Source organism: Dendrobates tinctorius, unplaced genomic scaffold (genome assembly GCF_039654945.1).
Source record: "Dendrobates tinctorius isolate UK_male_01 unplaced genomic scaffold, ASM3965494v1 ptg000016l, whole genome shotgun sequence".
Taxonomy (NCBI): Eukaryota; Metazoa; Chordata; class Amphibia; order Anura; family Dendrobatidae; genus Dendrobates; species Dendrobates tinctorius.
Genome location: NW_027361684.1, coordinates 19,798,771 through 19,814,030, shown reverse-complemented (window position 1 = coordinate 19,814,030; position 15,260 = coordinate 19,798,771). Strand labels below are relative to the sequence as shown.

Here is a 15,260-nt window from a genome sequence, read left to right as displayed (position 1 = left end):
TCCATAGTAAAGAATATATAAGTGAGCACGTAATAAAAAGGCCAAATCTCTAAACGGTATGGTGACTTTAAAAATAAAATATATACAGTATATACATATAGAATACTATGGGGCAGCAGGAATAAAATGAAGAGCTAAAATTGGCCACTTTTCGACTGGTGACAGGTCTTCTTGAATGTAGCACCCGTCCATTTAATCTATGTGTTTATCCACCTGAGGATCTCATCTGCGAATATAGACCAAGGTACCTTATGTCATTCATGTCATTACAGATGACCAGTCGCCCTGCTGACATCACTGCTTCAGTAAAAGTTCCATTTCTTTTAAAATGTCTGGAGGAAGAACAGAGGAACAGCACTTGCAGAAAATAGGTTCTAGAATTGTTTTGGGTTTTTTTTAAGGATGAAATAGAAGTTTTTACTAAAACAGACTGTCGGGCGATCTGCCAAGCCTCTTTATAGGCAAAAATAATTAATGGAGAAATATGCCACTTCATCCACAGATCCTGTATCAGATCTGTGTCCTTAAGGCTGAGGTCACACTACTGTTTTCTCTCCATCCGAAAAAATTGGTCTTATTAAGCAAATCAGAGTTTGATCGGAGTGGGATCCGATTTTCTTGGAGGTGGAGAGAAAAAAAGTTTCTGCACCTTCGCTATTATGTCAATCTGTGAAAATCAGACAGCACTCAGAGGTGATCCTAGTACGATCCAATTTTTTTCACGGACCCATAGACATAAATGGGCAAGTGCCATCCAATTCTCAGAGGCAAATTGTTCATGCTGCTATTTTTGTTTTAATCCGAAAAAATCATACATGTGGATGGCCGCATAGAATAACATGGGTACGGGTGCTATCCATCAGAAGCACAGATAGTACTCTGTGATACACTGGAAACATATTTCCGCTCTCCATACTCTAGTGACCATATCCGCCCCTCGCCAAACATGTGACCCGAACACACCTCCAGTCCTGATTCCCTGTCCACACTATTTAACTCAATCCACCCCTCCCAAAACACACCTCCTGATAAAGAAGCGAAACGTGGGGTGGCGTGGATGCCACGCAAACCAATGTTTCATCTATGTAAGTGCTGTTTTCCTACTTATTTACTTATTATTTACACTACCGTTCAAAAGTTTAGGGTCACTTAGAAATGTCCTTATTTTTGAAAGAAAAGCACAGTTTTTTCCAATGAAGCAAACACTAAATGATTTAGAAATACATTCTATACATTGTTAATGTGGAAAATGACTATTCTAGCTGCAAACGTCTGGTTTGTAATGCAATTTCTTCATAGGTGTATAGAGGCCCATTTCCAACAACCATCACTCCAGTGTTCTTACAGCACTTTGTGTTTGTTTGCTAACTGTGTAAGAAGGCTAATGGATGGTTAGAATACCCTTGAAAACCCTTGTGCAAGTATGCTAGCACAGCTGAAAACAGTTTGGCTAATTAGAGAAGCTATAAACCTGACCTTCCTTTGAGCTAGTTGAGAATCTGGAACATTACATTTGTTGGTTCCATTAAACTCTCAAAATGGCCAGAAAAAAAGAACTTTCATGTGAATCTCGACAGTCTATTCTTGTTCTTAGAAATGAAAGCTATTTTGTGCGAGAAATTGCCAAGAAACTGAAGATTTCCTACAACGGCGTGTACTACTCCCTTCAGAGGAGAGCACAAACAGGCTCTAACCAGAGTAGAAAGAGAAGTGGGAGGCCCTGCTGCACAACTGAGCAACAAGACAAGTACATTAGAGTCTGTAGTTTGAGAAATCAACGCCTCACAGGTCCTCAACTGGCAGCTTCATTAACTAGTACACGCAAAACGCCAGTGTCAACGTTTACAGTGAAGAGGCGACTCCGGGATGCTGGCCTTCAGGGCAGAGTGGCAAAGAAAAAGCCATATCTGAGACTGGCTAATAAAAGGAAAAGATTAATATGAGCAAAAGAACACAGACATTGGACAGAGGAAGATTGGAAAAAAGTGTTATGGACAGATGAATCCAAGTTTGAGGTGTTTGGATCACACAGAAGAACATTTGTGAGACGCAAAGCAACTGAAAAGATGCTGGAAGAGTGCCTGACACCATCTGTCAAGCATGGTGGAGGTAATGTGATGGTCTGGGGTTCATTTGGAGCTGGTAAATTGGGAGATTTGTACAAGATAAAAGGGATTTGAAAAAGGATAGGCTATCACTCTATTTTGCAATGCCGTGCCATACCCTGTGGACAGCGCTTGATTGGAGCCAATTTCATCCTACAACAGGACAAGGACCTAAAGCACACCTCCAAATTATGCAAGAAATATTTAGGGAAGAAGCAGGCAGATGGTATTCTATCTGTAATTCAGTGGCCAGCGCAGTCACCAGATCTCAACCCCATTGAGCTGTTGTGGGAGCAGCTTGACCGTATGGTATGCAAAACGTGCCCATCAAGCCAAACCAACTTGTTGGAGGGGCTTCTGGAAGCATGGGGTGAAATTTCTCCAGATTACCTCAGCAAATGAACTGCTAGAATGCCAAACGTCTGCAATGCTGTAATTGCTGCAAAGGGAGCATTCTTTGGCTAAAGCAAGGTTTGAAGGAGAAAATTATTATTTCAATAAAAATCTTTTTTTCGAACCTTGTGAATGTCTGGACCAGATTTTAAATTCATTTGGCAACTCATTTGATTAATAAAAGCATGAATTTTCATGGAAAACACAAAATTGTCTGAGTGACCCCAAACTTTTGAACGGTAGTGTATTAATAACTTACTGCCAGATATATAATTCTATAAGGAGCAATATATGCCACTTAACTATTTATGTACTTACTTGTGCTAGACTTTGTATGTGTGACATCCGTCTGCGAGTCTGGGCTGCAGTAAGACAGCACCCCGAATAACCCCGATACCCTTTACCCCTATACAGGGATCTGGATTTACAGCAGAGCCCAGGAGGTAGCTGTCTGAATAAGAGCAGCGGACCAGAGCAGGACGGTAGCCAGAAAGGGGTTAAAAAACGGGACCAAAAGCGTAGTCAGGAATCCAAGTCTAAATCAGGTGGGCAGCAGAGGTACAAAAACGGCAGACAGTAGTAGAGTCAAATCCAGGCCAAGGTCAAAGTCATAAACCGGGAGGGAGGCAGAGGTACAAAATCGTTAGGCAGTCGCAGGGTCAAAAACCAGGCCAAGGTCAGAGTCGTAAACCAGGGGGGCGGCAGAGGTACAAAATCGTCAGGCAGGAGCAGAGTCAGAAATCCAGGCAAAGGTCAGAATCAAAGATAGCAAATAACAAACTAGCACACTGGGGAAGCCAAGACTATATCTGGCGGCCTGCAAGACAGGCCCCAAGGTATTGAAGGATCAGGTTATCCCTCACAGGTTCATAGTCTGATGATGTCATTTGGACCGCCCCCAGGACCAGGCCAGATGGTGATGCACCAACCCTTTCATGACTAACAGAGGAGCGGAGCCTGCACCCACCAGATGCCTGCGCAGGAGCCCCTTCTCTGTCACCACCACCCACGGGGAAACCACGGCGCCTCCTAGTGGCCGAGGCAGGAACAGCTGTCCCCGAGTCTGACGGTGACGTGACCGCCCGGCGCCTCCCAGTGGTTGAGACCGGAACAGCAGTCCCTGTATCTGACGGTGACGTGACAGTCCGGCGCCTCCCAGTGGCCGAGGCAGGAACAGCAGTCCCTGTATCTGACGGTGACGTGACAGTCCGGCGCCTCCCAGTGGCCGAGGCAGGAACAGCAGTCCCTGTATCTGACGGCGACATGGCAGTCCGGCCCCTCCCAGTGGCAGAGGCAGGAACAGCAGTCCCTGTGTCTGACGGCGACGTGACAGTATGCACTTCTACCACTCTATACTCCACATATGCGTTGGCCATCCCTGGTTGGTTAGTCACCTTGATTATACTAGTTGTTTGTATAGCTTAATCTTGTTGAATAAAATCTGTTTTTATTGGCAATCTATACTGCTGTTCTCTGTTGTTTATGTAATATGCAGTTGCTGGGATATGTAACACAAATGCTGTAGAGCAGGGGTTAACTATATTTAATTAGTCAACAGTAGGGAACCCCTCACAGGGAGATAGCAGGGTAAAAGGGTACAAAATTAAACTGAATAAACGGTTGTTTAACTAAACAGTCTCTGGTTAACAGTTTCACTTATGGTGGCTCCGCAGTCTGTCACTCTCTGAAAGTCCCGTGGGTCACAGAATGCCAGGGGTGTCTGGTGTAATGTCTGCTGGCGTCCTTGCCTAGCACAGGTCCTTCTTCTGGCGGAAGCAGGCGGTCTCCGGTTTTGCCCGCTGAGCCCCTAGTCCATATATCTGTGGAGTAAGAGAGTAGAGCGCCCCACAAGATTCCTCTCGGCACGGGTCTCGATGAGCAGCAGCCATGACCTGAAGGGCTGTGCTGCAATGCTCTACCTGGCGTGCGCCTCTCTGGATATCAGCCGACACCCGGACATTCGAACTGCGATGCTCCGTCAATTACACGCTCCCCTGCACACCCGCCGGTTTCAGTGAGTCCCTCACTGTGACGCCCTTTATCTTCACACCACGGCCTGTTGCTCTCCTCACAGCAATTTGCGGTCTGTACCTCATCGGCGTTCATCTGGAAGACCGCTTTAGTTGCCGCGCAACTCATTTTACCTCACACTGATTGGCCTTGCCCCCTTCACCCTGGTTACTGGTTCATTCCGGCAGCATTCTCGTTCCCCCCAGGAACAGGAGGTTCGGCCCCAGCAGTGCTGATCCCGACGCTTCAGCAGCCATAGCAGCCCAGTCTTCCCTTCTACATTTACACAGATAGCACTCGTCTGATTAAAAGGGTCGTCCACACGAGCCCTAACAGTGTCTCAGAATATGCCAGATAGAGGAGCGCAATAGATGGGAGGAACAGACCAGAATTAAATGTGCGCCACTGAACCACAGGGGTCATTTACGTTAGTCACTCGACTGTTAATATCTGACCGGATTCCAGGAAGCAATATTCCTCCTATATCTGTGTCGCTAAATCCATGTTTCCTAACTAACCCCAATCTGATCTACACCAAATCCTCGTATACATCAGCCTGTATTGGAGACGACTGTTTTAGACAAACTCATTCTTACCCAACTTGATAATCTATGTAATATGGTGGGCACACACTTTATTTATTTTACTTATATAGCGTCATTAATTCTACATAACTTTATAGATATCATCATCACTGTCCCCATTGGGGCTCACAGTCTAAACTCCCCATTAGTATGTCCATGAAGTGTGGGAGGAAACCCCCAGCTCACACATACAAGCTCCATACAAATGTTGTTCTTGGTGGGATTTGCACGCAGAACCCCAGTGATGGAATGAGACAATGGTAGCCATTGAGCCATCATGCAATCATTGAACAGAACAAAAAAAATCAGAACTACAAACATCAGTGTGATTCTGGCCTAACCGGTTACAAAGGTCATTGCATGTGAGGCGCTGGCACACGCTCTATGGTCTTGTTGTTTTCTGTCTGTGGGGATTATTATTATTTGATTGACTTTTTAAAATAACTCTACCTGGAACTCAGATAGCAACTGCTGCACTGAATTCTATTGCCTCTTTGCACCAATTTAATAATTACTTTTATGTTTAGTGAAACACATGGCAAAATATTGTGGTTATTATTTTGGAACTGCTTTTGTAGAGTTTTTTTTTTTTTTTACTAAAAAGTAACTTTAATATATAGCTAGACAATGTATTTCTATGGCACCAAGAAATGTATGACCTGGTCATAGAATGTATTGCCAGAGCCGACATCTAGGGATTACAACCCTTACTCGTGTATGGGGCCTGGTGAGCAAAAGCAAAGAGGGGGACCTCTTCTTTGACGGTGCCTTATGCGATGATGCCATGGCGCCGGCACGTACGGGCGCTGGATACCGGAAGTGGAGCTGCAGCGAATAATATGAGAGGTATTAAAAACTTTTTTAATATAATGAATTAAATGGGTGTGGAGAGGGTGAAGCAAATGATGATGAATTGAGACTGGGGGATGGGGTGCAGTAAATGATGATGAATTGAGACTTGGGGGTCGGGGACAGCAAATGTTTATGAATTGTGACTGGGGGATGGGGAACAGCAAATGGTGATGACTTGAGGGGGGAGTTATGGGGGGGAGAATAAATTATGATAAATTGAGGGTGGGGTAGAGCAAATGATACATTGAGGGGGGTCCTATTACTGAGCATGGCAGTAGTATGTCACTTTTTTCTTCATCTGACATAGTGTAGAAGGTGGAAAATGTGCTCTGGAAGTGGTGCTCTAGATAACTGTTATTTTTTACAGAACCGAGACCTGGCTGGAAGAAATGATAGCGGTCTGCACTGGATAAAGAAAAGTGAAGATGTAGGACTTCAAATAGAGATGTTGCTGGTGAGTCAGTGTGTTAGGCCGGGGTCACACTTGTGAGAAACTCGCATGAGTCTCACATCTCAATACCCAGCATTGCCTCTGGCACTCGGACCGGAGCGCTCAGCTGCATAGAAATACATGCAGCAGCACACGTGTGACCCTGGCCTTACCTGTACACTTACACTATGCACCATATAGTTCCAGGAAAGGAAATAAGCGGCTCATCCGTCCACAATGTGTAAAAATTTAGTTCATGCTTTATTCAAAATTCATTGAAAACATGGAAACCAAAAAATATAGATAAAAATCTGACGCGTTTCTGGCATCCAAGCACCCTAAAGGCCCCGTCACACATTGCGACTCACCAGCGATCCCGACAATGATATCAACGTGTCAAGATCACTGGTGAATCGCTACATGATCGCTGGTGAGCTGTCAAAGAGACAGCTTCACCAGCGATCAGCACAGCGACGCCGAGCGCGCGGCGTCGCTGTGTTCATTAGTTACCAGCGCGCTGATGCAGGGAGCTGGTAACTAACGTACACATCGGGTATCCAAGGGACGTGCGTCCCTTAGATACCAGATGTGTACGTTAGTTACCAGCTCCCTGCATCAGCGCGCTGGTAACCTACGTACACATCGGGTATCTAAGGGACGCCCGTCCCTTGGATACCCGATGTGTACGTTAGTTACCAGCAGATCGCTGGTCTCCCGCCTGTCACATGCAGCAATGCCTGCTGGCCAGCGGGAGACCAGCGACCAAAGAAAAGTCCAGAGGTTTCCCAGAGCGATCAGCGATACCGGCAGGGGGGCCGGTCGCTGTTCGCTGTCACACACAGCGATCTCGCTGATGGGATTGCTGTTGTGTCACAAAACTTGTGACTCCGCAGCGAGATCGCTATGTGTGACGGGGCCTTTAGTCATAGGTTATACTCATAACAATCTAGAAAAATCGGTGGCTGGATGAAAGATGCAAGGGTCTGTCTGGATGCCAGAAACTCACTCAGCTTTTATGCACAGACACACTGATTACAAGCAAACAGGTCACAGGTGGGGATGTTACCTTTATTAGCCATTCAAACCCATTTGTGTCAACTTCCGTGCATGATATCAGGCCAAAATCACCAGGGTATGTGAACTTTTGATCTGGGTCATTTGGATGTTTTGGGTTGTCATTATGATTTAAAAAGAGAAAACACAGTAGTTTGACAATAAGTGGCTTCACCCAACCACTACCCATGAGTGGAGAAAAAGTTTTGGTGTTATCATTCATATTCTCTGAAAAAAGGCCAAGAAAGCAAAAATTGTGCCGGGTATGTAAAATTTGCAGCACAACTGTATATACAAAGTAAACACAGAAATCGGAAGTATGTAGGATCACAAAAATCAGCACACTGGCTATATATAAAAATTGAGAAGTCCATCTTACTCATTATCAATATATCTCTCATATTGTTGTATCATTATTGTCCTTTTGCTACTTTTTATGATGTTTTTATCATTCTCAAGTTCTATATATGGATGATTGTGTCACTTTTTATGGTGTCAATGATCCTCTTATATTGAATCTATGCACTGTCACATGCCGGCCATTACCTTTGTCATTTATGCTTTTTTATTCCCTTTGTTGTCCGATGTGCACGTGTGCACCACCCCCACTGTGTGCTCCCATCTGCATGGTAATTGCACACGCTCAGTAACCATGATGATCACGCATTCCAACTTTCCAATTCTGCACAGACTACCTCGATGGCTGCTGGTGGTGTGGTTGGCGCATGTGATGAGGTGCGTATGCGCCGCTGCCCAGGACTTAATTTGCAGAATTGTGGTCATGTGACTACTGATTGTAAAATATTTAAAGACTTGTGCTCTAGCATTATGTACAATCCCCTGAAGAAACACCACAAACAGGCTAAATGTGTGTTGGGGCTCTTTCTATGTCTGGTAACCTGATAGGGTGTACTCTATGATGGGTAAGAAGGAGCTCTCAATCTTCTATATATGAATTGAGACTTGTGTACAAAATGCCATTCTGGATGAATTGGCCCCATGGTCTTTTCCTGTGTATAATCCCTAATGCAGGTCATAAACATTATATTGGACTCTGACCTGAGATACTTACTAAAGGGGTTGTCTAGCAATGAAAAAAGGTATTTGGTTGTTGTTCAAAAAGTAATACGATTTACTACTAAACTTTTACTTAAAATATATTACCATTTTTCAAATTTTTTTTCTTTAGTACCAACTACGTACGGTAATCTTTTTTTTTCCTGGACAACCCTCTGAACCAAGCCATAACGACAGAATCTTCCAATATATGACGACTCTAGTGCCATTTACTTCAAAGGAAAAAATAAAATAAATCGATTCTAGTAGATCACAGTCATAGTCATTATGTATCGGATTCTGCATGGTTGGAATTCCTCCAAAAGTAATTAAAAAGGATTAATCAGAAGCATATTGTAAGAAAGGGTGGTGGATGGGAGTTGGCTGAAATTGATGGCATGGGTTGTGGTCTTCTCTTCATCCCTTTTCAGGCTTACAGATTCTTGTTTGCATTGATGACTTTTCATGTGTTCATTAACACTATAAAGATCTCATAGTAATGACAGTGTTGTGCGTGAGATAATATGTTCTCTGTGCAACTCTGTGCACCAGGTTGTGAGTTTTCCTGGAAAACAGGAGTAGTCACAGAAGATTGGAGAAGGGCAAATGCTGCCCCTATTTTCAAAAAAAGGAAAGAAGACAGAGCCAGGAAATTACAGGCCAGTGAGCCATACTTCTATACCAGGAAAGATATTTGGACCAAATATTAAACAGCATGTATGTAAGTACTTTGATAATACAGTAATTAACCAGAACTAGCATGGGTTTGTAGCAAACAAGTCATGCCAGACTAATCTAATTTCCTACTATGATAGTATAGCAGTAGTGGGGGCTAATGGATGGCTCCCTGACACTCCAAGGGTTAAATGTATTTGATGTTCATGTATGTGATAAAAGTATGATACCCACTGAGGCTGCAGTTAGCTGAGACAGGGTTAACTGTAGTGACAGACCCAGTTTGGGATAGAGAACTGAGAGTTGGTAGGAGGTCCAGGAAGTGACAGGGCGGTCAGTGTGTGGACAGCAGTGAGTGAAGTAACAGGCCTGGGGCAGCTAGGGACAGCGAGAGCCTAATACTCGTGGTAGTGGATTGCTGAAAATACCCTTCAGTGTGATACTGTCTAAATGGACTGGAGCAACCTCGGGATGGACGTCGGGGACCTGGGGCACACTCAGCTTGAGAAGCTCCAGGGCAAGATGGACTTAAGCTACAAGGGGCGGAAGGTATTGCAATTCGGTTATACTGCTAGTGATGGAGACGATTCCCTAGGGCTAGGGAAGCCAGTGACAGGGATGTGCCTTCTATACTAAAAACCAGGGCTGAAGTTGTATCCAGTACCTGTTGGAAAGATGACAACCCACTGGGCCTTATCCGTTATATCTGCCGGTAAATACTGTACATACTGCTATTCACCAAGTAAACGTTTGGTTGTTTTTATGAACCACGTGTCTCCTGGATTATTTGCTGCCCTGGTTCCTGAAGACGGATTCCTGGACTTAGAAGAAGCAAAGACCTGCAGCCCCAAAGTAAGTGTGATGCCCATCACACATAGCAGCACACCAGGACTGGGACACGAGATGTCTGTTGGATGCCAAAGCGAGTGGGGACTGAAGGGGAATGTTTAGTTTTTAAAAAAGAAGGCTAAGAGGAGACTTAATAGCCGTCTACAAATATCTGAAGGGCTGTCACAGTGTAAAAGGATCATCTTTATTCTCATGTGCACATGGAAACACAAGAAGCAATGGAATGAAACTGAATGGGAGGAGACACAGATTAGATATTAGAAAAAACTTTTTGACAGTTAGGGTGATCAATAAGTGGAACAGGCTGCCACAAGAGATGGTGAGTTCTCCTTCAATAGAAGTCTTCAAACAGAGGCTGGACAGACATCTGTCTGAGATGGTTTAGTGAATCCAGCATTGAGCCCCCTGGACACAATGACCCTGGAGGTCCCTTCCAACTCTAACATTCTATGATTCTATGCATGCCAACTTATGATGCTCTGTGCAACAACATTTGCCAGATATTCCTCCACAAACAATGTCTCTAGGGGTAGATATTTTTGAACCATGGTGACTGAAGGAACATGCCAGAATATTGTATATCAAATTACAATAGAAAACTCCTTAGTATATCCAATTCAATGACATGTGGAATTACAGTAGAACCCCATCGATGCCTATGGTTCAGCATCCCCAAGGTGTGGTTTTTAATCGCATTTTCCACACTTAAACCCAAGCCTGTGTGACCCATGTTGTAATTTTATGAGGCTATTGTATGTGAAGCCATTTGAGGCTTTTAACCAAACCTGTTATCAGATTTCACAATACAATTATACATTTTTAATTAGATACATACATTACTAAGTAGATTTCTTTGACCTAATAAGAATGGTGTATTTACTTTGAAAATCCATGTCAGAAAGGCTGCATAATCTTTTATGATAGGCTGACTCAGTGTCACTTCTCCCTGCTGCTGCTGAAATCTCACTCTGCTCAGTACAAGCTACAGCTGTCAACAGTGGAGTAACTAGAGTCTGATAGGCCCCAGTGCAAAATTCAGACCAGGGTCCCCAACATGCATTTTTGCCACCTGTGTAATCATGTCCCCATCCTGGTTAATTCCTATAATAATATTCCCTATCCTAAGCCCCTTTCAGGAATAATGTCCCCCATCCTGGGCAACTTCCAGAAATAATGTCCCCATCCTAACCCCTTACAGTAATAATGCCCTCTGCCTTCCTGGTATAATGTTTCCCATCATGTAATAATATCCCGTGTCCTGGGCCCTTTTTCTTTATAATATCCTCCCATCCTCAGTAACTTCCAGTAATAATGTCCCATCTTGGCCCCTTCCAGTAATAATGCCCCCCATCCTGGTCCCTATGCTATAACATTGTCCCCTTTCTGGTATAATGCTCTTCATCATGGGCCCTTTACTGGTAGAGTGCTCCCCATCCTGGGCCCCTTCCTGGTATAATGCTCCTCATCCTGTGCTCCTTCCTGGTAAAATGTCCCCCATCTTGAGCCCTTTCTGTTCTTCTCTGGCACATTTAAAAAAGAATTGTTATTCTTACCTTCGCCCACTCCCACAACTTGTGGCATCCTCCTCTACAGCTGGTGCAGAAGCCGACAGGGGATTCCGGTGTGCAGGCAAATGTCACTGCCATCATGGGCCAACACACGCTGCCGGCCTCTGATATGCGGGCAGCATGTATTGCAGTGCAGGGAGCCGGTGCGTCTCTGCACCACAATTCATTTCACCTGAATGTGCATCCAAGGATGCACATCCAGGTGAAATTGGTGTCAGCGGGCCTCCTTCCTGGATAAGCCCGATTGCACTTTCTGCTATGGCTATCGTTATGCCCCTGGCTGTCAGTCAGGCTGAGTGGGTGGGAGTAGTGACTGAATATACTTGGACTCATCAACTATTTCATTCTATAGCTGGGCTCATTAAATACTTATCCTAGTAACAGCATTATACAGCAATTCTGAAATAGATTTTCAAAGTAAATACACTAGCCTCATCAGAAATAAATTGATCTTTTTATTAATGTTTGCAGTTTGCATTGTAATATCTGGTGAGGATTTTTCCCATAAGCACATATTTGGCATTATGATTCAACATCTTATAGGAGTCTGACAGCGAGGACCTCACTGATATTGAGAGCTGAGGAGTTGTACTTGCAATACACATCAGACACCTGATTCCGGCAATTGTCACTGGCTGTACCTCCAACCACCAGGACATCTATGATACTGACATTATTGTTCCTGGAGTGATTGATATACAGGGACTGCGCCAAAGAAACATATTTTCTCAGCTCCACATAACAGCTGTTTGTGCACATATGTTTCTTTGGACCAACAACAAGGCCATAAAGATGGAAGGCTAAGGCCGGAGTCACACTACAGCGAGATACGGCCGAGTCTTGCAGGTTAAAACCAAGCTCTGGCACCGGCACTCTGGAGCGGAGCGTGCAGCTCCATGTATTGCTGTGCCGCTGCACGCTCCGCTCCGGAGTGCCGGCGCCAGAGCTTGGTTTTAACCTGCGAGACTCGGCCGTATCTCGCTGTGTGTGATCCCGGCCTAAGGCTACTTTCAGACTTCAGTTTTTAAGCATCAGGCACGATGCGGCGAAAAATGTAAAAAAGCCGGATCCGGCGCCGGTTGCCACCGGATCCGGCTTTTTTCCCATAGACTTGCGTTATCGCCGCATTGTGCCTGATGCCCATGCGGCGTGTCCGGCTTTTGCCAGATACGGCAAAAAATGCCTCTCCGGCGTCTGCAAAAAATGTTCCCTGCAACGTTTTTTGACAGCGCCGGACCGCTTTTTTCCACTGCGCATGCCCAAAGACTCTCTCGCCCTCTCCCTCTCCTGCACCGTCTCCGGCCTCAACAGATGATCCGGCGGGCTGCGGCTTCTACCGGATCAAGTTTGACAACTTTTTGCAGCAGCCCGCCGGATTTAAAAAACTGAAGTCTGAAAGTAGCCTAAAAGGAATGTAAAGACGTCCTGTAGATGCCATTGTTCTCTCGAGACATTCCTCGCTTACCGCGGGAAAAATAAACCTCTCATAGGCTGTGTTCACATGTTGCGTTTTTACAGCATTTGTTTATGCAAATTTTCAGCTGCGATTCACAGCACCAGCAGAGTCAGTGAGATTTCAGAAATCTCATGCACACACATTGTTTTTTTTTTTCTCTGATTGTTGTGTCATAATAAGAGCTTGGTTTTTGCAAAATGCAGCATGTCACTTCTTTCAGTGTTTTTTTTCTCAGCGTTTTCCACCCACTGAAAGCATTAGGTAGTGCAAAAGGCACGGGTATCAGGTTTTGCTGTATTTTTGGTGCCTAAACCTGATGAAGTTGACTCAGATTGTTTTTTATGCACTAAACTTTATCAGTATGCACAAGAGAGAAATGTATCCGGACAAAAAGGTAGTTAAAAAATGCAACAAAAACGCAACAAAACCTAAGTGAAAAAAATGCAACAAAAGTAAAACCTGCTTTTTGTAAATACACAATGTGTGAACATTGCCATATAGTGGTATTCAGTACCTACATAACTGGCTAAAAGGGATGTGAGACCACTAGGAGGGGCATTTACAGTTAGGTCCATATATATTTGGACAGAAACAACATTTTTCTAGACATTACCACAATGAATTTTAAACAAAACAATTCAGATGCAGTTGAAGTTCAGACTTTCAGCTTTCATTTGAGGGTATCCACATTAAAATTGGATGAAGGGTTTAGGAGTTTCAGCTCCTTAACATGTGCCACCCTGTTTTTAAAGGGACCAAAAGTAATTTGGCAGCGCGGATTTTGTAAAATCCGCAGGTAAGTCTGCAGGTCAAAAGACCTGCGGTTTTACCTGCGGATTGCTCTGCGGTTTTGCCCTTCGGTTTTTCATCTCCACAATGGAGGAGATGGCAAACCGCAGCAGAATCCGCAGAAAGAATTGACATGTCAATTCTTTCTGCGGTTTCAAAACCGCAAAAAAACCGCGCGGAAATGTCCGCACCGTCTGCACTGCGGTTTTTTATTCCCATAGGGAATAATGGTACTGTATACTGCAGCAAAAACTGCTGCTGACCCGCAGCGGCCAAAACCGCTGCGGAACCGCAGCAGAATCCGCAGCGTGTGCACACACTCTAATAGTACAGATTCAGCAGTCATCAGAGTAAAGCGGGGGACACTGTAGTATATGGGGTAATTTATCACTGTAACATTTTTGTGTAAATATATCAATGTTTTAAGCCACATCTTACAACAGTTTTTAGTGTCTGCACCTTTTGGCCTTAAGTAAAACAAATCTAGGAATAAATTACAATATGAAGGTCAGACCGGCCCTAAAAAAGTACAGACGAGATAACTATTTTTAATACTAATAATGCAAGATATTTGACATATTGATCTACCGCTCTTTTCTAACATAACGAATTGTAGCAATTCACTAGCATGGGAAAAAAATTGCACCAGATTTTTTTGTCTATGATTCTATGATTCTTTTCATTTGCGACATTTGGCACAATAAGGCTGAGTTCACAAGTGGCATTTTTTTTGCTTTTCCGCGGCGGTTTTAACCGCGCGATTTTGCCGCGAAAACGCGAAAAATAAGCATCCCATGCATTCCTATGGGATTCCGCAATGCTGTACTAATGCTGCGGTTTTTACCGCGGCGGAATCGCTTCGCGGTAAAAACCGCAGCATGCTCATTAATTTGCGGAATCGCGGCGATCCCGCACCCATAGGAATGCATTGTTCCGCTTACCTCCCGCATGTGGCTGTGCACACCATGCGGAAAGTAAGCAGAACATTTGCGGATGGTACCCACGGTCCGGAGGAGAGGAGACTGTCCTCCGGGCTTTGGGTACCATATTCCTGTAAAAAATAGAATTTAAAATAAAAAATATTGTTATTCTCACCCTCCGACGTCCCGCGCAGTCTTCCCGCTTCTCTTCACGCTCTCGTTCCCAGTAGTCCTTTGCGAAAATGCCCGCGATGGCGTCCGTTCTCGCGGGATCGCGAAGTCTCGCGGTCATTCGCGCGACGTCATCGCGAATGACCGCGAGACGTCGCGATCCCGCGAGAACTGACGTCATCGCGGGCATTTTCGCAAAGGATTACTGGGAACGGATGCGCGGGACGTCGGAGGGTGAGAATAACACCATTTTTTATTTTTTTTTACATTCTATCTTTTACTACTGATGCCGCATAGGCGGCCTCAGTAGTAAAAAGTTGGTCACACTTGTCAAACACTATGTTTGACG

General features: G+C 44.5%; 1 protein-coding gene across 1 annotated transcript in view; it reads right to left on the bottom strand.

The window, feature by feature from the left end:
• The window catches only part of SLC13A5 (solute carrier family 13 member 5), a 157,945-nt gene that overhangs the window by 111,411 nt on the left and 31,274 nt on the right, over window positions 1-15,260 (bottom strand). The gene's annotated exons all lie outside the window — the stretch shown is intronic.